The sequence below is a fragment of the Patiria miniata genome, unplaced genomic scaffold, assembly GCF_015706575.1.
Source record: "Patiria miniata isolate m_02_andy unplaced genomic scaffold, ASM1570657v1 HiC_scaffold_24, whole genome shotgun sequence".
Taxonomy (NCBI): domain Eukaryota; kingdom Metazoa; phylum Echinodermata; class Asteroidea; order Valvatida; family Asterinidae; genus Patiria; species Patiria miniata.
Window position 1 is genome coordinate 9,639,570 of NW_024037063.1, and position 10,498 is coordinate 9,650,067.

Below are 10,498 nucleotides of genomic sequence, written 5' to 3' on the forward strand. Positions count from 1 at the left end.
ATTTGCCCAGTAGTATCAGGGACAGTGATGTGAGACTATGAGACACAAATCATGCAATAGATCTAAAAATATTATCATCAAAAGCTGAGTTTTGGGACTCAAACTATTCTTCAATGTACTCACACATTGGCAGCTGATCCGAAAAGGACGGTATTGCTCATCACTTTCCAAGATGGCAAAACACACGTAGATTAATGCACCTCAGAACCCTTCTCCCGATACTATTAGCTCAACAAAAGTGTCTTTAACAGTTACAGGATACATTCTCACACATTAATAGAATTTTCGGGATTGATGCCTCCAACCTGTTTTAAATAAATACTTCTCCTCAAAGGAACTATTTGCACTACATGTGGATGAATAGCGGTGACATGTCGCTACACGCTATAAATAGAACTGATGAAATCACGGTCTCACACGAAGACTACGGAGTCTCTCACAAGACACGGACCCCTACACTAACTTCAGTTTTTAAAAAAAAAAACTACAATTTTTGGATGTAGTGAAACTACAGTTAATATGCAGAAAGTATTGTGTTAAAACTATAGTCCTGACTTCAGTTTTTAAAAAGAAATACTACAGTTTTCGGAAGTAGTGAAACTACAGTTTATATGCAGTACTGAGTATTGTGTTAAAACTGTAGTCCTAACTTCAGTTTTTAAAAAGTAATACTACAGTTTTCGGAAGTAGTGAAACTACAGTTAATATGCGGAAAGTATTGTGATAAAACTGTAGTCCTACTTCAGCGTTTAAAAAAAGTAATACTACTGTTTTCGGATGTAGTGAAACTACAGTTAATATGCAGAACTGAGTATTGTGTTAAAACTGTAGTCCTAACTTCAGTTTTTAAAAAGTAATACTACAGTTTTCGGAAGTAGTGAAACTACAGTTAATATGCGGAAAGTATTGTGATAAAACTGTAGTCCTACTTCAGCGTTTAAAAAAAGTAATACTACAGTTTTTGGATGTAGTGAAACTACAGTAAATGTGTAGAACGTAGAGTGTTAAAACTGTAGTCGTACTTTAGTGTTTCTATAATTTTTTGTATGATGTGAAACTGCAGTAAACTTTAATACGGCACTATATATTTACTACAAGTTAACTTTAAATTTCGTACAATAATACTGCAGTATTTACTGTAGTAAAATAAAAGTAACTTTACCTTACACAAAACTTTACATATATTATACTTATCATAGTAAACTTTGATGAACTATAGTAAAACTACAAATTTATAATGGTGAAACTATACAGCGTGTCCCCAAAAAAAATGTCCCTCTGATAGACTGCTTAATTAATTCCAAAATCAAGTATTATTCTCAATTTATTGTTCAGATTAAGAAAGCCCATTTAATTTTGTAACTTCTGTGAAAATGTCATTGGTCTCGCTTCATTGGTTTTGAATACACAGTCTAATATGTAACAGCAGTGCTTTTCAGCCCATTCCAAGTTTGCAGGTGGAAGGACGTGCAGGGGGACAATAAAGGTTTACAAACTGGACATTGAAGAACAAACCATAAAGTCGAACACACCCTGTGAAAGCAAACATGACCAGTGGAACTGAACTTTGATTAGTTTACATTCAAACAAGTAAATGAACTTGACTTTAGTTACTCCATGGAGGAATGGTTACTCAATAACAAAAACAACAACACAGTTGTTGAATTAAAAGTGTAGCATGGAATAAGGTATGTTATGTCTGTAGTGTGCATTTCTTTTTATCATTTTTTTCATTTAAAATTTTCACAGGAACTACAAAATAAAGTGGGCTTTCTAAATATGTAAACTTTAATTGAGTATACAACTTTATTTTAGTAATTATTTTGTGGTCTATGAGACGGACATTTTTTTGGGGACACGCTGTAGTGGATTTTTATAAGGGTGGTTAGTTGCCCTTTTGGCAATTCAGATTAATGACTTCTCCAGCCACTGTCGTATAGTTCGCATCATAAAATATAGGTTATCTTGAGCAAACTTCCCCTTTATTTGCCAATTTGAATATTAAAACATGGTGATTTTTTTTTCATTGTGGCTAAATTTATTTTTTCAATACACTCGTAATTTATTACCACAAAAAAACTCAAGCCTTCTTTTTACCTAGTTCTTCAGTTCACACTCACCAGACTTTTGGTTCAGGTAAAGGGGATCTTTTTTGTGAAACTAAGTAGAACTGAGTTTTTTAAAAGAGTGTCTTTCATAAATGGGCCCTTTGCTGGAATGGTTCCCCACTGTCGTATGTAATTCCAGCGACTTTGGATTTACTCATTAGTTAGGTGCTTGTATACTGTATACTGAACAAGTAAAAGTGCAATATCGGTGTAAAACAATAATTTTCGATGAAGGCAACTCGCCTATTTCAGAATAAAACGGTATGAACATGACTGGCCGCAGGCTGAAGTCAGAATGCCCTCAACCACCTACATGAAGCCTATCCCGAATTCGACAGGTAAAGAAGCTAGATTGAGTCTCAACCAGGCGCTATATTTTATAGTTGGCCACAATTAATAGAATAATTGATGAAAATGGCAGGCCAACCCCTGTACATCCAAAAAAGAGCAGTCTTGCTCGTGTGACATATATATTTGCCAAAAATGCAGGTGCTTTTCTTAACCATTTTTTGTTTGAACTTTCTGAGAAAGATAAGTTGCCTTTGTGTTCACTGAATTTAACTTGAAGTACAGTTTATGTCCTATTGAAATTGGTAAACATATACTTCCAAAGTGCACTGTATAAGTTTATTTTCATCATTTGTTAATCATGAACTTGAGCACCACTGATCGTTTCCAATTATATATATGTACCAACCTTAACAGTGACTTGTGGAGTGACAGAAAATATAAAGTCTCAAGAGATGCTACACGATTTTGGGGGGTACCCCGGTGTTATTAGTCACGTGGGTCAGAATCAGGGAAAAACTCATGGACACAGATCCTACAGTAGTATTTGCTGAGATCTTGGCTGAACTCTGTCTGGCTATTATTATTATTAAACATAACGAATCAGGTAGAGTGGGAAAAGTGAAAGTTGCTTTACAAAAAAAAAACCAAGAGACAACTATCAAGATAAAGAACGAAAAAACAAGAACATTTGTCATCGATTTAAAACTGGACAATAACGATCAACACTAGATATAATGAAATGGAGTTAAGATCCACGGTGCGGGGAGTGAAATAAAAATTTATACCCTTTGAGACAGGTTGATATTTAGCGTCAGATATGAATGAGAAGGAAAGGTTACCTATGGCATTGGAAGGGGTGGTGGTTAGTTGCCCTCTTGGGAATTCACATTTTCGAAACTACGACCTCTCCACTGTCCTATGCAATTCACTGTCCACTGTCCACTGTCCTATGTAATTCCAGTGGCTTTGGGTTCACTCATTAGTTAGTACCTTTGTCTTTCCTTGTATACGTATACCACCATTGAATTCCATACTTGAACTCTACTGGTCACTAATTTAGTTCTTACTCCCTCCGTGTAAAATTCTTTTCAGATACAAAATTACATCATAACTATATCGAATGCAGTTATTGTTTGTACTGAAGTAGTGTCAACAAAATTGTGAAAACCCAAACACAATCACTAATTCTCTATTAATTAGTAAAAAGTAAGTCCTAAAGCTGATTGTGTCTTTTAAATTGCATATAAAGACAACAATCACCAGAGTAGATAAACATGATATACGACTATATATGATCATAAGCTAGGAATAATATTTCAAATCACTATGAAAATCGCAATTAATCGGCGAATACTTATGAAAAAACAAATGAATAATTCAACTATTTAAGAAAGAATCATCTAAGCACTAATACTAAAAATAACATAATATAGAAAGAATGCAAAACTCTTCCTCAACAAGTTAAAGTCCAATATCCGTGTACAATATTAAGTTACGATGACGGTAAATTTATAGAACAGCAACATGACTAATATAAAAAAAAAATAGGAAAACAGAAGGGAATGCGGGAACTCACCTATTTCAGAATAAACGGTATGAACAGACAACAGACTCATGTATAGGAGGCAAGGTTGCATTGATCCTGACTGTCCGCAGGCTAAAGTCAGAATGCCCTCAATCACTTACTTGAGGCCTTACCCGAATTCGATAGCACAAGAAGCTAGATCGAGTCCGAAACTAGGCGCTATCTATAATAGTTGGCCACAATTCATGGAATAATCATGATGGAAATGGCTGGCCTACCCCTGTCTCCTCAAAGAGGGACGTTTGGTGGGGGGACATATTTGGTGTGTAAATCCTGAAATTTGGCCTTGTCGATCGTCTTTCATTGTACAGTCATTTACACAATATAAAAAAGGAGAGGGAACATGATATTTCCGTTGATAATTAATGAAATTTCACTGCAATGATTAATTGCATGGTTTTATACCATATAATAGACACAAAACCTTTCTGATTGTGTGAACTAAAAAAGTAAGGCCTATGTATACAGGCAGAGTAAAAAAAGATGTCTCTTTGCATAGGCCTAAGTCCATGTCTCCCACAAAAACGGGAAAGGTTACCGATTTTTTTCCTCAGCCAAAATTCGATATTGTTATTGACCAGAATCAGAAACATTTTCACTGATGTTCAGCCATGCATGAGAAGGGTGTTGAATATGAGGACGGGCGGAATAGCAAAATAACACTCGGCCCACGCAGGATCTTTGTTGACTGCTGGTGATTTTTTGGTCTGTGAGACGTGGATCGGACGACACTGTCAGCCACACGGAGAACATCTATAGAAAGAATGCGAAGCTCTTCCTAAACAAGTAACAGTGCAATATCAGTGTAAAACAAAAAAAATACGATAAAGGCAAATTTATAAAACAGCAACATGATTAATAAAAAAAACATCATCCAAAAACAGAAGGGAATGCGGGAACTCATGTTTCAGAACAAAACGGTATGAACTGACTAATTTATAGGAGACTGTCCGCAGCCTGAAGTCAGAATGCCCTCAATCACTCACTTGAGGCCTTCCCCGAATTCGATAGGACAAGAAGCTAGATCGACTCCGAGACAGGCGCTTTGTATAATATTTGACCACAATTAAACGAAAGTTGATGGAAATGGCTGGCCAACCCCTGTCCACTCCCCCCCCCCCCAAAAAAAACGGAGGTTTTGGTAGTTTGACATATATATTTGCCAAAAAATGCAGATGTTTTTCTTGACCATTTTTTGTCTTCTTTTATTTTCCAGCTTATTTCCAAAGATTGAGAGGTAAGTTGCCTTCTGTTCTCTGAATTTGCACTTGAAGTACAGTTCATGTCCTAATAAAATTGGTACACATACTGCCAAAGTGTACTGTACATGTTTATTTTTATCATTGTGTAAATCAGGGACTTGAGCATACTGATTGTTTCCCATTGTATAAATATAAAAAACGTAACAGTCACTCATGAAATGACAATATAAACAAATATAAAGTCTCAAGAGATGGTACACGCAGAGTTGTATCCAAGTCATATTTTTTCCAAGTCATGTCAAGTCCCAAGTCAATTTTTTTTTCAAGTCAAGTAAATTTTCGAGTGATATTTTTTATTTTTCAAATAGTACATGCACATACCACGTACGGGAACCAGTTTATGTGTTTGACGCGGGAGTAGAGATTGGAATGGGGTTTATCAAAGCGTGCATCGTGCCGCGTAAGCAGATTTAAAAAAAATCATACTTTTCAAACATCCTCTCTCAAACACCTAATTCGTATATAAGGAGTCTAAAAATGCATTTTGATATAATATTTTCAAACTTGTTCCATCATGTTGAATGTTTGAAGGATGTTTGAAAAAATGTCCTTTCGAACGTTTTCGTTTAAATGCATGATGTGAATTCTTGTTGCTTTATGGCGGATTGGGGTAGCAGCCGTTTTCCAGTCGTTTAAACCCTAGAGTTGTATTTAGCACGCTTAAGGTAAACCACTCAAATGACCGCTCTATAACAATGGATGGTAGTCGGACTACGCACGGCACAAACTTCACCTCGCATGCACGAGGTGGAGTATGATACGTTTTCCAAAACACACGCATAAATGCTAAGTCACTTGCATGACGTGTGGCAGGCTCGGGATGCCAAACTTTCGCTTGCTGGTTGCTAATTCGCTATGTTTATCTGCATTCTTTTAAACCGATTATGCTAGTGCGCAGGAACGCCCAGAGATTTATGTTTTTTTTGTAACTTTAAGAAACGTGTTAATGTCAGAAAGACAAATTAATTCTAGTCAAGTCCAGTCTCACGTCATTTTTTTCCCAAGTCAAGTCAAGTCTCAGGTCAAGGTTTATCTGCATTCTTTTAAACCGATTATGCTAGTGCGAAGGAACGCCCAGAGGTTTACGGTTTTTTTTGGTAACTTTAAGAAACGTGTTAATGTCAGAAAGTCAAATTAATTCTAGTCAAGTCAAGTCTCACGTCTTTTTTCCCCAAGTCAAGTCAAGTCTCAGGTCAACAAAATAACAACTCGAGTCTGACTCGACTCCGAGTCAGCGACTCGAGACAGCGACTCGAGTCAGCGAAACTTGGTATACGATTTTTGGGGGGTATCCGGGTACTTTTTACCCAAAAGTGTTATGGTCACATGGGTCCGAATCAAGGTAAAACTCACGGACACGGATCCTACGGTATGATTCCTCGAGATCCTGGCTGAGTTCTGGCTGGTTATTATTATTATTATACACGAATCAGGTAGATTGGGGAAGTGCAATTACTACAAGGCGAGTAAAAAAAAAACGGAACCCAAACCCCCAAGAAATATATTTCATATTAAAAAAAAATATGTAGCACCAAAAATAATAATAAGCTACTTTTAGATGAAAAAATACCGAAATTGCTCAATCCGTTTAAAGAATATCACCATTTAAACGCAATCACCCTAAAACCTGTCTCGTCCAAAAACAGCAATGTATTAAGAAATTGTGTGTTTTGACTGTTTGGAACAACAAAGAAAGTGACACAGAATACTTGTTTCATCAACTGTCTAGAACAGAAGTACATAATATCTTTATTAACAACCCTGGTTAGGCAAACAATATGATTGATGAAATCCACTTTTTTTTAATAGACGGGCCTTCAAGAGGACATTGTTGAATATGTTTTAACTTTTAAACTGAGGTTTTATCGCTGGTGATGCTTAAAGACAACTGTGACGACGATTCTTGAAATCGGATTTTTGGACGAGACAGGTTTTAAGGGTCATTGTGTTTAAATGGTGCTATTCTTCGAACGGATTGAGCAATTTCAGTATTTGTTTCATCTGAAAGTATAGAAATTGGCTTTCCAGTCATTATATATTTTGGTGCTACGTATTTTTTAAAATATGAAATATAATTTTTGGGGTTTGGGTTCTGCTTTATTTGACCCACCCTGTATAAGTTGCTTTACAGCAATCCCCACATATCTGAAGCGTCGGCGAAGAAACTAAAAACAACCAATAGACAACGTTCAAGTTACGAACGAAAAAACAAGAACAAATGTGATCGACTTAAAACTGGACAATAACGAGCAACACGAGATATAATTAAACAGACCTTAGATATCACGGTACGGGGAGTGAAATGAAATTGGATACCCTTGGAGAGAAGTTTATGTTCAGCGTCAGAAATGGACGAGAAGAAAAGGTTACCCATCGCATTGGAAGAGGGTGGTGGTTTAGTTGTCCCATTGGGAATTCCCTTTTTTCGAAACTACGACCTCTCCACTGTCCTATGTAATTCAATGTCCACTGTCCACTGTCCTATGTAATTCCAGTGGCTTTGGGTTCACTCATTAGTTAGTACCATTGTCTTTCCTTGTATACGTATTTTTTTTCAGATACAAAACTATATCATATATTGAATGCAATTATTGTTGGTACTGAGAAATAGTTCCAACACAACTTTGAAAACCCAAACACAACCAATAATTCTCTATTAATTAGTAAAAAGCGGGTCCTATAACTTATTGTGTCTTTTCGTTTGTATATAAAGAGCACAATCACAAGAGCAGATAAACATACTACAACTACATATGATTGTAAGCCAGGAATAATTATACAAGTAATTGGTGCACACTTATGAATAAACTGATGAATAATCAAACTGATTTACAATGAATCCTCCAAGAACAAATACTAAAATTAACACCTGTAGAAAGAACAAAAGACTCTTCCTTTACAAGTAAAAGTGCAATGTCGGTATTAAACAATCATTTACGATAAAGGCAAATTTATAAAACAGCAACGTGATTGATAAACAAACAAAAAACATAGGAAAACAGAAGAGAATGCGGGAACTCACCTATTTCAGAATGAGTGCATATGTTCCCCAATACCTATGTTCCCCAATACCTATGTTTCCTAACCCTAGCCCTAATCATTTAACCCAAACCCTAACTCTAACCCTAACCCTAACGACTTTGGGGAACATAGGTATTGGGGAACATCGGGTACACCCCATTGGGAATTCATAATTATTGACGAAATTACGACCTCTCCACTGTCCTTTGTAGTTACAGTGGCTTTGGGCTCACTCATTAGTTGGTTCCCTTTTCTTTGCTTGACATTCATAGTTAAACTCTGCTAGTCACTGATTTACTTCTTACTCCCTATGTATAAAATTCTTCTCAGATACGAATACAATTTATGTTACACAACTAAGTAAGAAATAATACTGTGGCGGAAGTGTTTAGTTGTGACGTCATACCATAGCACTAACGCTTAATCACTTGTGTGCAGTGACCGGGCGGAGCTTACGAACCCCGTGAGCTGCTGCGCATATGTGATTGGTCAATAACCCCCATAGGTTTAGCGCACCATATGGTTAGTACATGCACATGGTTTGTAGACATGACGCAGCGTCTACATTTACCTGGTATATAGGGATGCATACCTGCAAATAAACTCCCGTAGACACTAGTGCTAAATGCCCATACTTCAAAATTCTTTTAAAAATACTCAAAACTTTCAAGGTATTCAAGCTGCACAGAAAAATGATAATCAGCAGGTCATTTTTCGTTTTCTTTTCATTTTTTCGTGGGTTGACCATTGACTTTCGAGATATGTGTAGCTGAATTCTGGCTTACACACACGGCGTAGCGGGTACCCTGCTATAGGACTGTATACATTGCTTGGCGGCCATTGTGCGCTTGTGATGCTGTGATATTTGCTAACTAATAGCGATTCATTACTGGCGCTGTGCATAGTTGCTCATTGCTGCCATTGTTGTCTATTGCTGTGTGCGTTGTTGCATAGGCAAGCAGCGGTCTATCTCCAGTAACTAAGGACCCTGTTAATAAAACAACCCACCGAATCACATGCTAATTAATGTACTTGATTATTGTTGAATAAATTATGATCATTGTTGTTTGAGATTACCGACAGTTCTGCTTCCGGTGTTTATGTTTACAGGTTTATTGTGCAATTAATTAACAGAGATAAATAATCACTGGCACTCATTCATAATCGGGCGGTAGATTTTCACCCAAACGGACCTGCACCCTTAGCCTTGAAGGTCGCTCTGAGTGATCTCTCGTCTAGGGAAGAGCCTTGGTTTGGGAAGATTCGTCTTCACCCCACTATAGGAGTCAGACTTATCCTACCAGTCTTAGGTTGGCCCGGGGGGTTCCCGCCACAATACTAATAGTAGCAACTATATACGTAATGCTAAACTCTTCCAAAATAAGTACATGTGTAAAACATCAATTTGTCATGCATACAATTAATAAAACAGCAACATCGTTATTATAAAAATCATACGAAAACAGAAGGGAATATAGGAATTCACCTTTATTTCGGAAGAAAGCGGTATGAAAGGATTCATGTATAGGAGGCATGGTGGTATTGATTCTGACTGTCCGCAGGCTGAAGTCAGAATGCCCTCGACCACCTACGTGAGGCCTATCTCGAATTTGACAGAGCAAGAAACTAGATCGAGTCCGAGACAGGCGCTATATATAAAATAGTTGGCCACAATTAATTGAATACCTGATTGAAATGGCTGGCCAACCCCCATCCACCCCCAAAAAGGGAAGTTTTGGTGGTGTGACATATATATTTGCAAAAAATGCAGGTGCTTTCCTTGACTATTTTTCCCATTAATTTCCACGAGTGCAAGCTCACATGAAAGGTGAATTGCCTTGTGTTCTCTGAATTTTCACTTGAAAAACAGTTGATGTCTTATTCAGTTTCGTACACAAACTGCCAAAGTGAATTGTATATTTCATTTTGATCATTTGTAAATCATGAACTTGAGCATAACTGATCGCCTTCCAATTATATCAGGTAAAAAAAGTGACTTGTGAATTGACAATTTGCACATCGGTCTTGAGGGATGTTATACGTTTTTTGGGGTACCCAGGTACTTTTCTAGGCTGAACTCTAAGAAGTTCACAGTACAGGGAAAGGACAAGAAAAATACTTATACCCTCGGAGAGAGGTTTATGTTTCGCGTTAAATATGAATGAGGAGAACAGGTTATGTGACCGGCCAGACGCAGATTCCTGTAATTATGTTGCCAGGTCCCGTCTGTA